The sequence below is a fragment of the Littorina saxatilis genome, linkage group LG16 (assembly GCF_037325665.1).
Source record: "Littorina saxatilis isolate snail1 linkage group LG16, US_GU_Lsax_2.0, whole genome shotgun sequence".
Taxonomy (NCBI): Eukaryota; Metazoa; Mollusca; class Gastropoda; order Littorinimorpha; family Littorinidae; genus Littorina; species Littorina saxatilis.
The window spans coordinates 4,507,616-4,529,499 of record NC_090260.1 but is presented as its reverse complement, the minus strand read 5'-3'; the positions used below and the strand labels follow the sequence as shown (position 1 = coordinate 4,529,499).

Genomic DNA, 21,884 nt, shown 5'->3' with positions numbered 1-21,884 from the left:
GTAAAGGTAAGACACAACTTATTTACAAAAAACTGATTGAACATACTACGGTCCCAAAATGTATCGAAAAATGGTCTGAATCTTTAGACTGTTTGTTAGATAAGAAGGCTATTTTTCAACATGTTTTTAAAACAACAAAAGACACTTGTCTGAGATGGTTCCAGTACCGATTATTGTACAGAATTTTGCCCACAGAAAGGTTTCTATTTTTGCGAAAAATTGTGGATACGTCATTGTGTACATTTTGTGGTAGAAATGAAGAAACCCTTTTACATATGTTTTGGGAGTGTGATAAAGTGCAGACTTTTTGGATAGAATTTGTAAATTGGCTAAAGGCGAACTGCACCCATTGCAACAATTTAAAACTGTCTAAAGAACTGGTTCTTCTTGGAGTGGCGAACAATGTAGTCACCGATAAAGCTTTTGATGTGTTATTAATCTGTGCCAAACACCATGTATATATTTCCAAAATGAACAAAAAGACCCCTCATTTTCAGACATTTAGTAGAAACTTTAAGCAAAGATTTATTTGTGAAAAGTATAACGCAGTTGTGAATAATACAGTAGATAAATTCTACAAGGATTGGCGCCTGTATATGCACGTTTTGATGTAACCCTTAGGTTTTTTCGTTCCTAAAACCTTTTGATAATGCGACCACCAAACCACTGAACATCCCCCCCTCCCCATTCCATCCTCCCACCCCATGTATGTTGTAATTGTCCAAGTGTGTTTTTCTGTTATATGATTCTGTCCTTTTGGTTAGGTGATGTCCTGTAATGTACAGCATATACATGTAAAAAAAATGTACAAAAAGAGAATAAAAAAAAAAAAAAAAAAAAAGAAAGTGTCACTCAGTGGGGTGCCTTCTCTTGATCAAATTGCGACTGAAAGCGCCTGTGCGTGAGTCGGGGCTACACGGCAGAGTTTTACTGACAGCGCAGAGCACGGATTTTGTGGCGCACGGTTTTTTCGGGGTTAATTCTGCTTTGCGAGGCAGAATTGTGGATAGCTGAACTTGATATGTGACAAGGTCAGTCACGTGTTATTGTCAAGGTGGTCTGTGAGAGACACAAGGACGGCGCACTTGACACTCAGCGGCAGAAGAAGAAGGATCGAATACACAGTTTCTAGAGTATGATGGATTTCACCGAATAGAATATTCGGCACTCTAGGGGAACTTCAGCGAGTTATCACCTTCTCACTGCCACATGTTTTGCTGAGGACGAGTCGTCAAATCTTTCCTTCGTCGTGCGATGGTCTTCGCATAAGTATTCGACAAGGGGTTTCTGGATGTTGTTGTCACTGTTGACGAACAGAGGCCATTCCAGAGAGGAAGCGGGTTTTGCTTCCATGAGAGTGCTACATTCATAGGCTGTTTGAGGTAATAAATCATTATTTAACGCTGTTGACGAGTCTGTGTTTGTGGAATGAAATACTCTCTGTTGTTCTTTCCAGGTTAGCGCATAATTTGCTCTCTGTGACGCTAAAATACTAACCTGTATATGGTTTTTGCAGGTAGGGAGAGAAGGACGAAAAATGGCTGTTTTGTTGTTGTGGAAAGTCCGTTTGTGCAGGCCCACGTGCTCGATGAGATATGCAAAGATGACATGTTTAAAGGTGGAGGGTGAGGGGTAGCTGACATGTTTAGTGCACCGATGCTTTCTGTTTGCAGCCTTTTCCTAACTTCTGTTCGGCTGCCTGCTGCGGGACCACGCTAACCAGCACACCGGCTAACCAGCGAACCGGCTAACCAGCTAACCAGCGAACCGGCTAACCAGCTAACCAGCGACTGGGTGCGGCGCCTGATGCCTCCACAGTTCCCTGCTTCGTCACAACGCTAACCATCACTTCATTCGACGGAGCAGTTGTGGAGGCTAAAAAGACTAATTACAGGCCGTCCACCCAGTGGCCAAAGAAAGCTAAGTGCACCACGTCTTTGCACCCCGTTGACCACCGTTGTTATTTTTGCTATCTGTGATTATATTCGAGTAGTGACGACGTGGGGTGTGTGACACCTGCATGAACTAGCACTTTTGGAGCAGAACAGTCGTATTTTCTTATCTTTACACGGGATCAGCGTGTTACTATAATTTTCTATATTCTAACTGGCATTTTGTCAGTGACCACGGTTTTTTTTACGTTTTGTGAACGTAAAAGAACATAATATTTTTGAGTGAAGTCTCGAGGGAGGTGGCGAGTTTTTTCATAAACAGGCGTCTGAAACTTATACTTTTGTTGACTCTATTTAATTGTAGGACTGCGAGAGTGGATCGTGGTGTGGTTAGTTAGTTGGTAGTAACTAACCGTTTCATAATCACCTTAAGTGATATATTGAAACGTGACAGTACCAAAGCGTCCCGGTACCCCTGTGACGGGTAATAGTGGGACGCTTCGGTACCGGGACGCTTCGGTACCGGGACGCTTCGGTACCGGGACGCTTCGTGATGTACCCCTTACGCTGTGCCGAATATCCTTGCGAATATGAACATGTTGTATTCGGCAAAAACAGAGACGAATGGACAGGAACAAAATAATATTGAAAATGCGAAGCCTTACCGATCATTGTGAATGCATACACTTCTATAAACGAATGTCTTGTGGATGTAATACGAACGTTGCGAGTGGCCTTGCGAATTTTGCGATTGCTTGTAACCATGTTACGAATAAAGCGATTATGCAATTCGCATTGTTCATAATAGGCCTACTGCTCTTCCACTGTGCCGAATTTCCCTTGCGAATAGAATTCGCCAATAATTCTTAATGATCGGGACATGGTCGCAAGACATTCGTAAATGTTCTTAACCATTCGCCACCATTCGTCTCTTGTTGCGAATATTAGCAACATGCTCCTAATATTCGCAAGGAAGGCATATTCTTTACTTTTTCGCAACGTACTCGTAAGTATTCGCAAGCCATTCGTAATCATCGTAAAGGTATTCGTAGCGCTCGCAAGGCATTCGCAATGATCGGTACACATTCGCAAGCACTCGCAACCATTCGTAAGACATTCGCAAGAAATGTGTATATGAACATTGTATTCGGCACACAAAAAAGAGACGAATGGACAGGACAAATATTGACCATTCGAAGCCTTACGAATCCTTGCGAATGTCTTACGAATGGTTGCGAGTGCTTGCGAATGTCTACCGATCATTGCAAATGCATACGAATCCATATCTGCAAGAGTATTCGGCACAGTGTAAGACAGGCATAACGAATGTTTGCGAATGCCTTGCGAGCGTTACGAATACATTGCGATGATTACGAATGTTCGCAAGGATATTCGGCACAGTGTAAGACAGGCATAACGAATGGTTGCGAATGCCTTGCGAGCGTTACGAATACATTGCGATGATTACGAATGTCTTGCGAATACTTACGAGTACGTTGCAAAAAAGTTAAGAATATGACTTCCTTGCGAATATTAGGAACATGATTGTTGCTATCTTCGAAACATAAGACAAATGGTTTGCGAGTGGTTAAGAACATTTACGAATGTCTTGCGACCATGTCCAGATCATTGCGAATTATTGCAAAATTCTATTCGCAAGGGCAATTCGGCACAGTGAAGCATGACGCAAACAGAGCGACTTAGATAAGGCAAGGCCAATTGGATGGCTGCAAGATGTTGCTGCTGCCAGGCATGGGGCTCGGAGTGTTACTGTGTCTCACTCCAACATCATCAATTTAAGGTAGAGCTTTAAGCAATGGGAAGAGCGCAGTAACGACAATGTCATGGTCGGCCCGCACTTATCACAACAGTGAGGGCAATGTCATGGTCGGCCCGCACTCATCACAACAGTGAGGGCAATGTCATGGTCGGCCCGCACTCATCACAACAGTGAGGGCAATGTCATGGTCGGCCCGCACTCACCACACCAGTGAGGGCAATGTCATGGTCGGCCCGCACTCATCACAACAGTGAGGACAATGTCATGGTCGGCCCGCACTCACCACAACAGTGAGGACAATGTCATGGTCGGCCCGCACTCACCACAACAGTGAGGGCAATGTCATGGTCGGCCCGCACTCATCACAACAGTGAGGGCAATGTCATGGTCGGCCCGCACTCATCACAACAGTGAGGACAATGTCATGGTCGGCCCGCACTCATCACAACAGTGAGGGCAATGTCATGGTCGGCCCGCACTCATCACAACAGTGAGGGCAATGTCATGGTCGGCCCGCACTCATCACAACAGTGAGGGCAATGTCATGGTCGGCCCGCACTCATCACAACAGTGAGGGCAATGTCATGGTCGGCCCGCACTCATCACAACAGTGAGGGCAATGTCATGGTCGGCCCGCACTCATCACAAGAGTGAGGGCAATGTCATGGTCGGCCCGCACTCATCACAACAGTGAGGACAATGTCTTGGTCGGCCCGCACTCATCACAACAGTGAGGACAATGTCATGGTCGGCCCGCACTCATCACAACAGTGAGGGCAATGTCATGGTCGGCCCGCACTCATCACAACAGTGAGGGCAATGTCATGGTCGGCCCGCACTCACCACACCAGTGAGGGCAATGTCATGGTCGGCCCGCACTCATCACAACAGTGAGGACAATGTCATGGTCGGCCCGCACTCACCACAACAGTGAGGGCTCTCCAAGGTGCGCGTCCCTGCGTTTTACTTTCTTTACTTTATTTGGTGTTTTACGTCGTTTTCAACCACGAAGGTTATATCGCGACGAGGGAAAGGGGGGAGAGGGCGTCCCTGCGTCCTATACGCACGACAGTAGATGCCGAAAACACGAACTAGAAATTTGTGGAGGGGATCCCAGGACGCACTGAATCTAAAAGACGCTGGTCCCGGGACGCACTAAATCTAAAAGATGCTGGTCCCGGGACGCACTACATCTAAAAGATGCTGGTCCCGGGACGCACTAAATCAAAAAGACGCTGGTCTCGGGACGCACTAAATCTAATAGATGCTGGTCCCGGGACGCACTAAATCTAAAAGATGCTGGTCCCGGGACGCACTAAATCTAAAAGATGCTGGTCCCGGGACGCACTAAATCTAAAAGATGCTGTTCCCGGGATGCACTAAATCTAAAAGATGCGGGTCCCGGGACGCACTAAATCTAAAAGATGCTGGTCCCGGGACGCACTACATTTAAAAGACGCTGGTCCTGGGACGCACTAAATCTAAAAGATGCTGGTCCCGGGACGCACTAAATCTAAAAGATGCTGGTCCCGGGACGCACTAAATCTAAAAGATGCTTGTCCCGGGACGCACTAAATCTAAAAGATGCGGGTCCCGGGACGCACTAAATCTAAAAGATGCTGGTCCCGGGACGCACTCAATCTAAAAGATGCTGGTACCGGGACGCACTAAATCTAAAAGATGCTGGTACCGGGACGCACTAAATCTAAAAGATGCTGGTCCCGGGACGCACTAAATCTAAAAAATGCGGGTCCCGGGACGCTTTAAATATCCGTTATCGTGCGTACCCTAGGCACTGTTTTCAGACTGCAATCGTTAGCTCAGTTTGGTGCCAGCGCCAATGCCAATTTCACCCGGGAACAACATAGAAACGAGGCTGAAGCCGATACAGATGTTTTCGTGCCTGGCAAAGATTTTGATCTCAATAGACCTTTTTCGTATAACCTTTGCCCCCAGCGTTTCGACCAATCACGGCACGGCAGCCTCTCTCTGATAACCGGAACTAGGGGGCAATAGGTGCCTGGCCTGAAATACCTCTTTCACTTTTGATGCTCGAAGATTACTTTGCCAGAGGATTACTTTGAGAAATTCTGCAAGAAAACGGATTATCTTGATCAAAATCATGAACAACAAGAGGCGAAGCCTTCAAGGCTCACGTAAGAAATAGACAAACAGTAACACAAACTCAATCACTCCGTCACACATACACACCCACACACACAGTAAGCTTAGGTGACACTCTGCAAGAAAGAGAGACACTAGATCTAGATCTGTCTGTCTGCATCATAGATATCCCTTACACATCTATGTAGTGGAATGCATGAATGGAGACTATCAAGCTAGTTGGGAACTAAATCCAAAGTTCGAAACTATCGCTCTAGTGCGCAATGCATGGCACGATATTTTCAAATGTTCCGACCTAAGTTGGTGACTAACTTGCCTAAATTTGGTCCTCCTCCGAGGAGGACCAAATTCCTTAGTTTCGAACTATTGCAAAAATACAAATGGCGGCCGCCATGACAGTCTTTGATTTTGCTGTACAAAAAAATCAAATATTCGGCAGTCCGACGCATGAACCAAAGAATGATGTCGACAAAGAAGTTGAAACATTGATTGCGCTTTGGAGGGGGTTCAAATACAAGTCGTGAAGTGACCGGCACAGCTGATTTGGGACACGATCTACCTTGAGTCGGGAGATTTGCTATGAACATTGACTAAATTTCCACTTTTTACATCAGCGACTGTACAAATTTGACTTGTACATCTTCCTGTCGCTGATTTTAATCGGTTTGGATCATCCAACAGGTAAGAGCAAGATTCATCCGTTGTGTGCGTGAATTTTGTGTGTCCCACGGTGTGTGTGTTCGTTTGTGCGCCTCGGTGTGTGAGTGTGTGTCAGATTATATTGCAATAATACATTTGTTAGAAAGTGAGAGCAAGGGTAGATCTAGATCTATGGGCCAGGCAGTACTGTCTGAGTGTCTCCGAAACCGTGTTCAGTGTCATAGGAAAATAGGCCTACGAGCCATTGTGTAGTGGTGACGATGAAAGATACAGTTGTTGTTTTTCTGACAGTGACATTGACAATGAACGATCGTCAATGCATCAATGATTATGCACAGCAGCATCGGTTTCTTCGGAACTGTGCACTGTTGACTGAATTTCCCACGGTGGAGCAATGAACAGTAGACACTAAAAGTAAAACAAAGCTAATCTAATGCATTGAAGCATCGCTGTAGATCTATCTCATTCAACTAACAATATAATGCAGTGAATGGCAAATCTATCTCTGAATGAACTGTTGTGTATCCTTATTTGCTGTAAATGTCCTGGCTCACACTGCACTCCCAACATTAGAAGTATGTTTTCTAAGCTGAATGCATGTATAATTTGATATAGTAAGTGTGTAAAGCCAAGAGTTATTCAACAATGACTTATTTTTCTGTTTAAATACTTGATATTTACTCTGCATGAACAGAGTCAGAGGTAAATGCTGCTGGATAAACTATGATTGTGAAAGAGGGAATAAAAGAATCAATGAGTGAGTGGTTTAATTATAATACAGTTATTATTTATTGTTAATTAATTATTTTATGGTGTGTTTTTTCAGGCCTCCTAAGAAACCAGAGATGATGTGTGATGAAGTGTTCATACAGCTCTTGCATTCAGATAAATATGGATTCTGGAGAGGATTCAGACTGAGTGGACATGCTGCTTTACAGACTACCATGAAGAGTAAGTCACACATTTCTGTACCACTACCAAGTACCTGTTGTAAAATTGATTTATGATATGTAAATTGGCACTGGTGATAGTAGTTTGAAGCTGTGTAGATGTTTTTGGCAGACTTTTGTACGTTGTGTTGTAAAGAGATCTGCGTTTCACATTAGATGCACTTACAATCTAGATAGATACATTCAGCTATGTCAACATTTGTTACATCTGAATCTGAGAGTAGTGGCAGGAGATGCAAGTTTATTGACACAAAAACATTACGGCTTTGTATAAAATAAATTCTTACATCTGTATGTATCCTTGCAGTACAATTTGTACTATTTATACAAAATGGTACATAAAGCTTGGTTTTAGTTCTCTTTCTCTTCTCAAATCCTTTGCCACTATTCTTAAAGTAAATTACACAGTGTGAATGAACTAATGCAGCACAGGAAAGTAAAACAAAATTGCAAGATAAAATGAAATCATTACTAATTTACTGGAATTATTTTAAAGCACATACAGTTATTCTTCCCTTGGCTCACCATCCTAGATCTTGCCAGGCTTTTACATGGAATAAGAATGAATCTGTTCACTCGGATACTTCTACATTCAACACCCTGGCTTCTTCCTGCTCAGAGTTAGATTTTGTTGTGGAAACCACTCTCAGATTAACAAAAATGTTACTTCTTTACTTCTGCGATTGACTTTTGAGAAATTCATTCATAAACAAAATTCAACTATGCACATGAAGCAGTCACTGACTCAGTGACTGTCAGGGTGTCAATATTTTATGTGTCTGGGTGAAGTTATGTTCCTATCCCATTTACAACTGGCCAGATCTGAAATGGCCAAAATCAATGGGATCAACACACATCCCCAGAATCTTCATCACTGGAAAATGTGGTGGGTTGAATGTATTTTAATAAAAAGGCTGACAGGCGAGTGCTTTGGATCCTGAAAGTTCTGTTTTGGACTGAAATCGAGACACATTTCCCAATGAAACTCAAACTGTATAGTGTTGATGCTGAAGAGCGAAAGTGTGTGGGTTGAGGGCACACTTGTTTTTGACTAAAATCGAGAAACATTTCTGCCGAGCACAAAGTTCATACACGCACAGATTTTTTTAATAGTTTAGATTACAATATCACACACACCATCCCCGATCCCAATGGTCATGTGAAGAGCAAGTGCTTCCTCACCCCCCCCCCACACACACACACTGCTCAACACGTACACACCTTCTCCCCCCAACACACACCCTCCCCTCGCTAACCAAAACCCAACCCCGTGAATACTGAAGGTGCTCAGTTATATGTTTTCTTTATTTTTCAGGAAGGACCGCTACATTAAGGGAAGGCTGTTTGCACCTTGGTTCCTGGGTTCGCTGGGGACGATGATCAAATTCAGAGTACCATCACAATTCTGTGCTTTTCCATCTGATTCGGTTGAGAATGCTTGCAGAGGTTTCTACACTACCCGTCATAAAAAGTAGGCAGATGCGTTTGAGGGCAGATCTTACTGATGAGGCTGTTGATTGAAAAACCAAGTATATGACTGAAAAGGCCATTAATTTCCCTACTTTATTCAGAAACAAAATTGGGTTTTCATGACGTAGTGTCTATGCAGTGAAACCTGCAACACAGACACCCCCCCCCCCCCCCCCCTCCCACAAATCAAATTAACAAAATCAAGCTTCCCGTGTTAAAATCAACAACACAAATCAGAACAACTAAACCGAAACATGTTCAGCATGTCATTAGACAGAACAATCAAATCTTTATCCAAAACAGTCCGTTTTGTTCACATATATCTTGTCTAACATGAACGCTATGGCATGCTGAGCGTGTAGTTGTCAATCCTCTCAGTTTTTGAAGTCGTTTTAGCGGGTAATGAGACCAAAAATGGTACATTTCAGAACTCCTCAACGCATTGTCTTAAAACTGTCAGTGATTTGTGCTAACACACGTCGTTCAGTACAAAAATGAGACCAAAAAATGGTACATTTCAGTAACTCCTCAACGCATTGTCTTAAAACTTGTCAGTGATTTGGGCTAACACATGTCGTAAAGTACACACGGAATCTCAAGTCATGTGAGATATTAGTTCTGCTGTTGCGCGACATGCCAGAACGAATGTTAAAAATAAAAATGTACCCTGTCCAATGAACTGAATTTGTAAAAAAAATTAGCATGCATTAAGAAAAATGAAAGCTTCAATTTACCTTTAATTTCATACATTTTCAACTATGACTCTTCACAGCGCACTTGTACGCACACACACATTCTTGGAAAATGCTCTTTCAAGAGCCATGCCCATGATCAGTTAAGCGTGTCAGCCGTGAGCTTTTCTAGGGGTAGGCCTACATTTGCGCTCAGCGCTCTGAATGAGGCTGTTAGGAAACGCTACCGTTGCTGAGCTTTGGTTCAGTTTTGTGTGTTGCATGTAGTTGACTTATTTGTACTTTGTGGGAAAGTACCGATATTATATTTTGTAAACACAATATTTATGCTTGGACGAGAATGCAGGTGAACTTTCTAGTCCTGTCAAAACAAGTTGTTTACCATGCTGTTTTAGTCGTGAGTTCGTGGCGTTCGTTCGGATTAAGTGCGTCGGCGCTTTTGATGTACGTCATAAGAGAATGTCGCTAGTTTAGTCCATGCACGGCTCGTATAATGTAGTTGTATCATGTTCGGTCTGGAATATTCTCGAGATTGAGTATTTACTATATATGCCAGCGCGATTTGAATGTTAAAAAAGCTTCTTTTTGAGTTCTGCTAGTTGTGTAGTTGTATGTATTGAATGCTGAATAAATCCTCGAACTCATTTTGACGAGTTGTTTTCTGCTGCTGCGAAGACGGGCGACGTAGAATAAAAGAACACAACTATACGGCATTTGAGAACTTGTGGCAATCTCAAGTGTCGTGTAACAATTGGGGGCCAAGCCAAGGATCTACGTTTAACGCCAAGGGTTTTCCAGCAACAAGGACCAGTGTCAAGACAGTCACAGGAGGTAGCCATCAATCGGGTGTATCCTGAGGGATCAGTATTGAGACTACGGAACCGTGGATTCGGTGTGACTGGTGAAGAGTTTGGTAATCGCCGCAGCTCGGTACGGTGAGCGACGCCGGAGTGTATCGGGATTACAGAGGTAAGCTGCCGTTTGGACGAGACGGACTTCGTCGCGGAGCTAGTGCATTAATACTACGAAATACGACTGGGGAACGTCGTGTACGTATCGTGAGCAGAGTGCGCCGTCACGTTAGACGAGGAGGGTGGCAGCCTGCGTCTGCGAAGGTGAAATGCGACGAGAGAAGCATCGGAGGTGCGGTAGAGACTGTGTTCTTTTAGAAGACTACATTCGTCTACGTTCGGGGCTGTGAAAGAATACAGACGAACGCACCAGAAAAGACCAAAATGGCTGAGTTCTGGGCAAAAGGAGTTGAACTGGGACTGAAAGGCAAGCAGCTGACGGAGTTCGTCGAGTCCCAGACACAACTGCTAGCGCAGCGTGAAGAAAGACAAGCGCAGCGTGAGCGTGAAGAAAGACAGGCGCAGCGTGAAGAAAAAGAAAGACAAGCGCAGCGTGAGCGGGAAGAAAGACAAGCGCAGCGTGAGCGTGAAGAAAACAAGCGCAGCGTGAAGAAAAAGAACGAGAAGCACAGCGTGAAGAAAGGAAAATGGAGTTGAAACGCTTAGAGCTCCAAATAAAAATGGAGATGAAGCGCTTAGAGCTTCAGACAGAAATGGTGCGTGTTCAAAATGAGCACGAGGCACCACGCCAAAGAGATAACCAGCAGCAAATGCTACACAGGGCATCGAAACTTCCAGCATTCAGTGACGGGAAGGACCAGATCGATACTCCAGACTTCACCGGAGAAGTTGAGGCCGTCTGCCTGAAGAAGCCCTTGTACGATCTATTAATTGGGAACATTGGGGGTGCGAGACGTCCTGATGACCCTGATGTCGAATGGAGAATGGGCGCAGCTCAGCCTGCTGTTGAGGAGGAAGACCCACTGCCATTCGCGAATGAAGATATCAGCGAACTGTTACGAGATGACAGAGCAACTGTGCATCGCCGCGACCAGCCGCAGGTTGTAAGCGCTGTGACGACCAGAGCCCAGGCGAAGAAGGACAAAACAACTACGCCACTCAGGGTCACCAACAGTTCTGCAACTGCTGTCGTGGACAGGGATCGGCTGATTCAGCTACAGGAAGCTGATTTGACCTTGACAAAGTACAGGAGTCGTCCTGTCAAGGAGATGACTAAGGGCGAAGGCACTGTGCACTTTGAAGTAAAGGCCAAGATCCTGTACAGAGTGTTCCAGCACCCGAGAGTCAACGGTGGGAAGCCATTACGTCAAGTTCTGGTGCCTCAACCACTTAGGCGCCAGGTGATGGAGGTGGCCCACGACTCTATTATGGGAGGTCACCTGGGTGTCAAGAAGACATCGGACAGAATCCAGGCTGCGTTTTACTGGCCAGGACTGCATGCATATGTGACTCGATTCTGCCGATCGTGCGATATTTGCCAGAAAACCATACCTCGAGGAAGGGTCCCGAAAGTGCCGTTGCAGAAGATGCCTTTGATCGACCGACCTTTCAAGAGGGTGGCCATTGACCTCATCGGCGAGATGAAACCGCCAAGTGAAGAGGGTCATTGTTGGGTACTGACCCTGGTAGACTATGCAACCAGGTACCCAGAAGCCGTGCCTCTGAAGAAAATTGACACCGAGACTGTTGCCGAGGCACTTGTGGACATTTTCAGCAGAATTGGGGTTCCTGAAGAGATCCTCACAGACCTGGGGACACAGTTTGTCTCTGAATGCATGGAAGAGGTCAACAGGCTGCTGAGCATTCGTCACTTGACTACGACACCCTATCACCCGATGTGCAATGGGCTGGTAGAAAAATTCAATGCGACGCTGAAGTCCACGCTGAAGAAACTATGCAGTGAGCAGCCAAGGCAGTGGCATCGCTACATCAATGCCTTGCTATTTGCATACAGGGAGGTGCCACAAGAGTCCACTGGATTCTCCCCGTTCGAGCTGATGTACGGGCGGACCGTGAGAGGCCCGATGCAGATACTAAAGGAATTGTGGACGAAAGATGTGGACACACCTGAAGTGAAGAACAGTTACCAGTACGTGTTCGAGTTGCGAGAGAAACTGGAGGAGACTCTCGAGATTGCGAGAGAAAACTTGAGAAAGTCTCAGGATAGCGGAAAGCACTACTACGACCGCAAAGCCGTAAACAGGAAGTTTACACCAGGTAACAAAGTGCTGATACTGCTTCCCACTGATCACAACAAACTACTGATGCAGTGGAAAGGCCCATACGAGGTTGAGGCCGTGGTAGGGATCAACGACTACAAGGTGAATGTCGGCAAGAAGTCCAAGATCTACCACGCTAACCTCCTGAAACTGTATGTGGAGAGACCTCCGGAAGCAGTACAGGTCGCAGCAATGGTGGAAGAACCAGCCGAACTAGACGAGTTCGACGGTGAGGAACTACTGGAGTTGGGAGACCTCCACAAGAAAGAGGGAGTGGATGACGTCAAGTTAGGACCTGACCTGACAGAAGACCAGCAGAAGGAGCTGCATGATTTTATGGGCGACTTCACCCATAGGTTCTCTGATGTTCCAGGCTCTACGTCCTTGGTCGAACATGAAGTCCACCTCACATCTGACGTTCCTGTTTGCTCAAAACCATACCCTATCCCGTTTCAGGCTCGGGAATCCTTGAAGAAGGACATCGACAACATGTTGAAGATGGGGGTCATCCGTGAGTCATCATCCCCTTACTCATCTCCCGTTGTTGTTGTCAAGAAGAAAGACGGCACAAACAGGGTATGCATTGACTTTAGGAAAGTCAATAAGATCACCGTGTTTGACCCTGAACCAATGCCGACGGCAACTGATCTATTCCGACAGTTAACCGGCAGTAAGATCTTCTCAAAGATCGATCTCAGCAAGGGATATTGGCAAATTCCTGTGCGCGAAGAAGACATACCAAAGACCGCCTTTGCAACTCCAGACGGAACGTATGAGTGCCTGCGGATGCCTTTTGGCATGGTGAACAGTGGTGCTACCCTTACGAGGGGAATGCGAAAAATGCTCAAAGGAATGAAGAATGTTGTGTACTACTGGGATGATCTGCTAGTCCACACGGAGACCTTTGCGGAGCATCTGGAGACTTTGAGGGAACTGTTTTCCCGCCTGACAAAAGCCAATCTGACCGTGAGACCCAGCAAGTGCATTTTGGGGACCGACAACGTTGACTTCATAGGTCATTCACTGAAGGAAGGTCAAAAGGGGCTTTTGTTGGAAAACGTCACCAAGATCCTCAATGCGCCACGTCCTGAAACCAAGAAGCAGGTGCGATCCTTCCTTGGATTGGCTGGGTACTACAGAGAGTTCATTCCAAACTTCGCCGCCATAACGGCGCCTTTGTCGGACATGACCCGAAAAGGATGCCCCAACCGAATACTCTGGGGACCAGCTCAGGAGAAGGCATACCAGACCGTGCTCGACCTGATGTCACGAGACCCGGTGCTACGCCTTCCTGATACTGCCAAAGAGTTCATCTTGCGTACAGACGCATCGGACGAAGGGATCGGCGCCATGCTGATGCAAGAGCATGGAGGTAAACCGTTTCCGGTCAGCTATGCCAGCAAGAAGCTGTCAGGAGCCGAGAAGAACTACTCGACCATGGAGAAAGAGTGTTTAGCCATCGTGTGGGGAATCAAGAAATTTGAACTCTACCTCCAAGGGGTGAAATTCGTGCTTCAGACTGATCACAAACCCCTCACCTACCTGAACTCTGCGAAGTTTGTGAATAATCGTATCATGAGGTGGGTGATGTACTTGCAGAACTTTGATATGCGAGTAGAATCGATTAAAGGTTCAGACAATGTTGGAGCGGATTTTCTCAGCCGAGTATGTGAGTAAAACTGTGTTCATTCTCCAACAGACTAATGTACATACCTGGATTTCAATCTGTTATGTATACATAATATGTGTCCAGGTAGCGTTTCAATGATTGAAAGAAATTAGGTAAATTTCTTCTGGTGTTGGGGGTAATGTTAGGAAACGCTACCGTTGCTGAGCTTTGGTTCAGTTTTGTGTGTTGCATGTAGTTGACTTATTTGTACTTTGTGGGAAAGTACCGATATTATATTTTGTAAACACAATATTTATGCTTGGACGAGAATGCAGGTGAACTTTCTAGTCCTGTCAAAACAAGTTGTTTACCATGCTGTTTTAGTCGTGAGTTCGTGGCGTTCGTTCGGATTAAGTGCGTCGGCGCTTTTGATGTACGTCATAAGAGAATGTCGCTAGTTTAGTCCATGCACGGCTCGTATAATGTAGTTGTATCATGTTCGGTCTGGAATATTCTCGAGATTGAGTATTTACTATATATGCCAGCGCGATTTGAATGTTAAAAAAAGCTTCTATTTGAGTTCTGCTAGTTGTGCAGTTGTATGTATTGAATGCTGAATAAATCCTCGAACTCATTTTGACGAGTTGTTTTCTGCTGCTGCGAAGACGGGCGACGTAGAATAAAAGAACACAACTATACGACATTTGAGAACTTGTGGCAATCTCAAGTGTCGTGTAACAGAGGCAAAATATTAATGTTCGCGTTGAAATCCTCATACCATACCGCCAATGTCTGATAAAATATGTACATGAAATTTAATTGTGTGACGCATCTGTTATTGTTCTTGAAGATAACAACAAATTAATTGTGTTTCAATGAGTCAGCGAAGACCTACCATCAATTCAAGAACTCTTTCTGGCATGTCAATTAACAGCAGACTAATGTCTCAAATGACTTTAAAATCCGAATGAACTTTCCCACATGTGTTACTACTGTTAGCACAAATCACCGCAACGTTGAAGGCAATGCGTTGAGGAGTTACGAAAACGTACCGGTTTTTGTCTCATTACCCACTAAAACTGCCTTTTACAGCTTCTCAGAGGAATGACACCTACACAAATCAACATGCCTTAATGTCAGTGTTAGACCAGATATGTGAACAAAACTGACTGATTTGGATGCAGATTTGATTGTTTTTTCTATTGACGTGCAGAAGATGTTCTGACTTTTGTGCTCTATTTCAAAAAATAAATTCCAAATTCGGCGGTCGATTCACTAAAACGAAGTTTGACCATGAACGGTATCAATACTTACTTAATTTAAACCCTCCAGACTTTTAGCTTTTATATTATCTGAATGTCTGAGTATACACCCCCTAGATCATCGGTGACCTGAAGAAAGCAGTTATATACTCATAGACAGACGCGTGTGAAGCATGTTTAAATGTGGAGTACGCTCATTTAAAAAAAAAAATACACCAAGTTTGTTTGAGAATACTCCAAGTCCAAAACAGGGATTCCCAGGTCTGAATGTTGATTAAGGTATACTTTTGTGATTCGAATTGCCCCGAATGTTACAATCTTGAGCGCTTAGATCGGGCAAGTTTGGCTACCGCTCAATTTTAAAACCCGTACCGTTGAGTCGATCCCCAAAATTGGGAACTTAATTTAAAATTGCACAAAAGTCAGCCTATTTGATCTTCAAAATTGTCACTTTGTAGAAGGGTCATGCATAGGCTGAAGTTTATGTCCACAAATGTAGGTTATTAACTTGTTGTGGGTTGCATTGTTTTTGGGTCAACCTGTATTTGGTTTTTTTAATAAACGGCCTCATCATAAAGATTTGCCCTCAAACGGATCTGCCTACTTTTTATGACGAGTATTATAGTTGGCTCAGTGGCTAAAGAAACATTCTACAGGATGAATAAACAAACAAATCTCATGATTCTCTGTGTTTTAATGTGTGTGTGTGTGTGTGTGTGTGTGTGTGTGTGTGTGTGTGTGTGTGTGTGTGTGTGTTTTGGGGAGTTTGTTTTGGTTTTTAGTGAGAGGATGGCTGGTGGTTTGGATGGGGTGAAAAGCTGAGTGACACTGTGATTGTGGATAATTAAATTGTTGTTGCTGCTGTCAGTTTCAAGGCACCGTTCTTCTTGCAAACGCCAAGTTTGGCTTACTATTTTATATCTGCATGGGCTCTTACATGAGGTTAGGCCATCTATACACTTTGATACATACCAAACATTTACATTCTGACTGGGTCATGTGCAAAGTTGGAATGTTTGAATGAATACATTTTGCGGATTGATGCCAGTAGAAGTTAAACAAATTAATTGATCAAACATTCCAACACTTCAAAGTAAACACACGTGTTTTTGACAGCTGGTATATGTTAAAGTGGAGGGATGGTTTTATTCCACGTGAAGCCTGCATGCCACATCTGAGACGTTGAGCGAAATCGTTTACACAAAATATGCAATCATTGTTTATCATCATTTAAATTAAAACGTTCATACACAATGACACAACAAATGTTGTCGGAAACTCAAAAGAACACATGAAAGAATAAAAGATGATCAATGCAGCAAAACGCACCACTTGTACAGAGTGGGTTACAATTTCATGTTTGTTTAATTTAGCCTTCACATTTCCCTTATCATATCTTATATTTTAACATCGTTCTGTTCTTGTCAGCTTGAAATGTTTGCAGTTTTTACTCACGAAACAGGTTAGTCTTCTGAAGTCAGTGCAACATCAAAGCTAAAATTTCACACATGAGATGCATTTTGATGATCAGCTCTACCATACCGAAGCAATGCATTTAAACTGGCGCAGATTAATTTTCAAATGATGTTCAAGCAACAGCTAGCTTCCTTATAGACAGAGTGTCTAAGTTACAAAATATAGTCATCTCAGTATCCAACTTCATTACCTCTGTTTCTTTGCTTGCTTAGAAGAACTTCTCAGAGTGTTTGCGGCATTCATCAAACAAGATCATACACATTAAAATATTGTCACTTCCTACTCATTGAATAATGTATTCATTGTATCTAATTATTCATGTTAAAGACCAGCACAAAATTGCAATCATTTAAATATGTCACTGACATAAAGTATTCTACCCGATCTGGAAAAAAGGAAGAAAATCATAAGTGCATGATTCAAATCACTGATGATGTCTTGTAATTCGGTAGTGTTTCCAGTTAATCTTTTCTCTTTACATCTCACAATTCTTTTACTAGTTTATTTTGTAAGTAGAACACCAGGCCAAAACATTGTTGGCTCCTTTTGTATGACATCACACATTTTCAAGGATTTGCTTGCTAACTTGCTTGTTTCTTAATTTGTTTAATGATCGCTCCAAATTACATTCCTTCCTTTATCTGGCACTCTTGTTCTCAACTTTGTCCCTCCCTCTTTGCGGTTTAGAGAGAGAGGGAGAGAGTGAGTGTGTGTGTGTGTGTGTGTGTGTGTGTGTGTTAGTGTGTGCGTATGCCTGTGTGTGTGAGAGAGAGAGAGAGATAGAGACTGAGAGAAAGAAAGAGAGAGAGTTGATCTATTGTCTTGATTCCCTCATTCAATTTTCTTTTGTTGTATAGTGTAGAACTTAGACAGCTTCGTGACATACCTGTGGTGCGGTTTTATGGTCGTTTAACTCTCCATCGGTGAACCATGCAATTATTTCTCTTCAACGATTACTCGGTCTCTACTGACAACTCTAAACTCCACAAAACACGACTTTTTTTCAGTTCAGAAATGTCAGTTTCGCTCCCATAAATTGAAACACAAACTTAAATACATCCATACATCATTGTCTGTTACAAAGTTCCAGCTTTGCTTTAAAATGCACAATCAGTATGAGGGACACGGACTTTTTCCCAGTACATACCGACTGAGCCATCACTCAAATCTTCGACGACACTGACTCAGCCTATATGCTGCGTACATCTCCCCGGTCGGGCAGTTTTAGCTCTCGTAATGTGCGGAAGAACTGAGAGAAACATTTGCGTTCTGCCTATGTTTGTCTTGTTTGCTCGCCAAAATAATATTGCATCGATCAACCACTCAAGTTCGCACTGTTACCATGCTCCCAATCCCATGCTGGTTTGTTTACCACTTTCGAAGGTGAAGAGTTCACCGCGCCTGCGCAGTGACGGGGATTCCCCGTGACGTCACCTGAAAGTTATGACCTACTCTTTTTGTTGGTAACTAAGTAGTCTCGACCAAGTTCGCTCTCATGCATTGCAGACTGACTAAATCTGTAGTTACGAACTGCGTAGTTCGAACCTACGTTTAGTTGCTAACTATAATAGTCTCCATTCATGCATTCCACTAATGGTCTGCATGTAGCCTACTTACAGGGACACGACTGCCAAATAGTCTCGGCCCGCTCAAAATAACAATGACCGAGACCACACACACCGCGCGAGAGAGAAAGACTACAGGGAGGCATGACGTCATGATGCATTAATTGACGTCAAACACTTTTGACCGTGACGTAATCTTCTTATGCGAGCTTTATCCATAGTCTTGGATAACCACACACACATAGACTCGGAAATGTTAAAGTTTCTACCACATGTACACACGCACAGACAGACAAAAGTTAGCATCGCAAAGGCTACACTTACGTGAGCCAAAAAGTCAAGGATATGCACGAAGGTATGGTTTGAAACGGCTATTGGTGGTATATGGACGAAAGACTTGGCGAACTTCCCCTGCATAAGCGAGGGTGCGTATCGCTAGCGCTACGTGTCATTTTGTGCTGAGTGTCATTTGTCCTACGTGTCATTTGTGCTACGTGCCGCTATCGCTACGTTGATTAGTGCTACAAATAATTTGTCGATGAGTCACTATCATTGGTTCATTATCACTACGTGTCGACAGCACTACATCTTTTAGCGCGACGTGTCATTATCGCTACGTGTCAATACCACTACTTACTGACGACTCTCTTTCTCATTTTTTCAGTCTCTCGCTCTCACTCGTGGTTTGTGTGTGTATATGTATGTCTGTGTATGTATGTGTGTGCGTGTGTCTGTCTGTTTCAGTGTGTGTGTGTGTGTGTGTGTGCGCGCGTGTGCCGTGTGTGTGTGTGTGTGTGTGTGTGTGTGTGTGTGTGTGTGTGTGTGTGTGTGTGTGTGTGACTCTCTATCTCTCTCTATCTCTCTCTCTTGCTCACTCGCTCGCTCACTCACTCTGTCTCTCTCTCTCTCTCTCTCTCTCTCTCTCTCTCTCTCTCTCTCTCTCTCTCTGCCTCTCTCTCTCTCTCTCTCTCTCTCTCTCTCTCTCTCTCTCTCTCTCTCTCTCTCTCTAAATATATAGAAATAGCCATTCCAAATATAATTAAATTACGAATTCATGAAACATCATTCAAGGAATATTACATGCTGTTTCTTTTACAAAACTTATAAGAAATATTATCAAGCAGCTGGCAAAATATAACTGTACAGGTACATACTCTCTGATTATATTGAAAAACACGATTATATATAATTCATGAAGGATATTTTTTTATTTTTTAAATTTTTTTAAATTTTATACAAACACATATTTCCCTGTTATATATAATTTTCAAACATTGCTAAAGAATCCTAATGCATCTTAAAATGTCTTATTGGTTGCTTGACATGTTAATTATGGTAAATATGTCATTTGTACTATTGTTAAACTTATGTTTTATTTCTTCTTGTTTGTTACCCCTCAATGGGCGAGGGCCGGATGAAAAGAAGCATATGATTGCTTATTCTGTCACCCTTGTAAAATAAATTTCAATTCAATTCAATTCAATTCAATTCAATTCTCTCTCTCTCTCTCTCTCTCTCTCTCTCTCTCTCTCTCTCTCTCTCTCTCTCTCTCTCTCTCTCTCTCTCTCTCTCTCTCTCTCTCTCTCTTAACAAGTGGCTCTATCCCATCCCCCCCCCCCTTTCCCCTATCCCATCTCCCCCCTTTCCCTCGTCGCGATATAACCTTCGTGGTTGAAAACGACGTTAAACACCAAATAAATAAAGAAAGAAAGAGTTCTCCCTATATAATTCCTTAAATGCACATTGTGTTGCAATCCATACAATGTAATTCTGTATCTTATATGATTGAATTTTTATTTTTTATGTCCGTCTGTCTTTATGTGTTGTATAAAGGACAGGTTGGAAGAATAGGCTTTGCCTAAAACCTTTATCCTTTTGTAATAAAGTTCTGAGTCTGAGTCTCTCTCTCCCTCTCGCTCTCTCTGAAGGAATATTTTGTTGTTCCTTTCAATTTGCCAGAGATTTGTAATTTTCGGAAGAAAGTCTCTGCATGATTTTCAGTTGTTTCTTTCGGATTTTGATCTTTTTAGAAAAAAAAGGGCTTTGTTTTTGACTAATTGTAAGACAGTGTTATTGCATATATTTGCAAATGGAAATATTGCCACAAGGTATAACCGAGGATATTGAAACCTTTTCTTCTCTCCCAAATTCTTTTATGAAATGAGAGGGGGGGGGGGGGGGGGGGGGAGAGAGAGAGGGGGGGATTGACAGACAGAAAAAGCGCGAGAAAGCGGAAGAGAGAGACAGTTAAAAGGGATGGAGGGTGCTTTTTACATTTATTACATTTAGTCAAGTTTTGACTAAATGTTTTAACATAGAGGGGGGAATCGAGACGAGGGTCGTGATGTATGTGTGTGTGTCTGTCTGTGTGTCTGTCTGTGTGTGTGTTTGTAGAGCGATTCAGACTAAACTACTGGACCGATCTTTATGAAATTTGACATGAGAGTTCCTGGGAATGATATCCTCAGATTTGTTTTCTCATTTTTTTGATAAATGTCTTTGATGACGTCATATCCGGCTTTTCGTGAAAGTTGAGGCGGCACTGTCACGCTCTCATTTTTCAACCAAATTGGTTGAAATTTTGGTCAAGTAATCTCCGACGAAGCCCGGACTTCGGTATTGCATTTCAGCTTGGTGGCTTAAAAATTAATGACTTTGGTCATTAAAAATCTGAAAATTGTAAAAAAAAAAAAAAAAAATTATAAAACGATCCAAATTTACGTTCATCTTATTCTCCATCATTTTCTGATTCCAAAAACATATAAATATGTTATATTTGGATTAAAAACAAGCTCTGAAAATTAAAAATATAAAAATTATTATCAACATTAAATTTTCGAAATCAATTTAAAAACACTTTCATCTTATTCCTTGTCGGTTCCTCATTCCAAAAACATATAGATATGATATGTTTGGATTGAAAACACGCTCAGAAAGTTAAAACGAAGAGAGGTACAGAAAAGCGTGCTATCCTTCTCAGCGCAACTACTACCCCGCTCTTCTTGTCAATTTCACTGCCTTTGCCATGAGCGGTGGACTGACGATGCTACGAGTATACGGTCTTGCTGCGTTGTATTGCGTTCCGTTTCATTCTGTGAGTTCGACAGCTACTTGACTAAATGTTGTATTTTCGCCTTACGCGACTTTTTTTGGGGGGGGTTGGTTGGTTTTAGTTCTTAATGCAGTGTTTTTGACAATAGTTTTCATTCGGTAAAAGCCAAATTCAATTACCACTCGCTCTCTCTCTCTTTCTCTCTCTCTCTCTCTCTCTCTCTCTCTCTCTCTCTCTCTCTCTCTCTCTCTCTCTCTCTCT

The 21,884-nt window shown here is 43.2% G+C and overlaps 2 protein-coding genes and 1 long non-coding RNA gene across 4 annotated transcripts in view; 1 reads left to right on the top strand and 2 right to left on the bottom strand.

The window, feature by feature from the left end:
- Positions 1-21,884, bottom strand: part of LOC138950262 (uncharacterized) — a 323,654-nt gene that overhangs the window by 224,757 nt on the left and 77,013 nt on the right. The window lies entirely within an intron of this gene.
- LOC138951285 (uncharacterized) overlaps positions 1-21,884 on the bottom strand; it is a 103,275-nt gene that overhangs the window by 45,459 nt on the left and 35,932 nt on the right. The window lies entirely within an intron of this gene.
- On the top strand, positions 5,987-9,444 carry LOC138950230 (uncharacterized). The gene is made up of 3 exons (XR_011450564.1): positions 5,987-6,477; positions 7,283-7,407; positions 8,722-9,444. It is a non-coding gene; the product is annotated as an uncharacterized lncRNA (long non-coding RNA).